Raw genomic sequence first — 411 nt, 5'->3', positions numbered from 1 at the left:
GGCTGGGGCGGCGGGTGGAGTTGCGGAACTTCGCTGCGGCGCTCCCGCCCCCGCCCCCGCCGGGCGGCGCCTCCGCCCCCCCCTCCGGGGCAGGCAGGCAGGCAGGCAGGCAGGCCCGGCGCGGAGCGGAGCGGAGCGGAGCGCGGCCGGGCGCAGCGCGCGGCCAGGGGCGGCGGCGCCCCGCCCCGCCCCGCCCGCCCGCCCGCCCGCGCAGCAGCAGGCCCCCGCGGCCGGCCCGGCCGCCTGGGCTCCGGCCGGCGGCGATGCCGACCTTTCTTCCTCGGCTGAAGTTTTCTGGCAGGAAGAAGCGGCGGGGCGGCGAGAGGCGGCCGTCGCGGCGGCCCTGCAAAGGAGGCCGGGCGATGAAGGCGCCGCCGACCCGCCCTGCCTCGCCGCGCAGCAGAGCCCGCC

Source organism: Heloderma suspectum, chromosome 11 (assembly GCF_057233095.1).
Source record: "Heloderma suspectum isolate Gila_16-S chromosome 11, 16-S_ref, whole genome shotgun sequence".
NCBI classification, from domain to species: Eukaryota; Metazoa; Chordata; class Lepidosauria; order Squamata; family Helodermatidae; genus Heloderma; species Heloderma suspectum.
Note: the sequence above shows the minus strand (reverse complement) of the source record.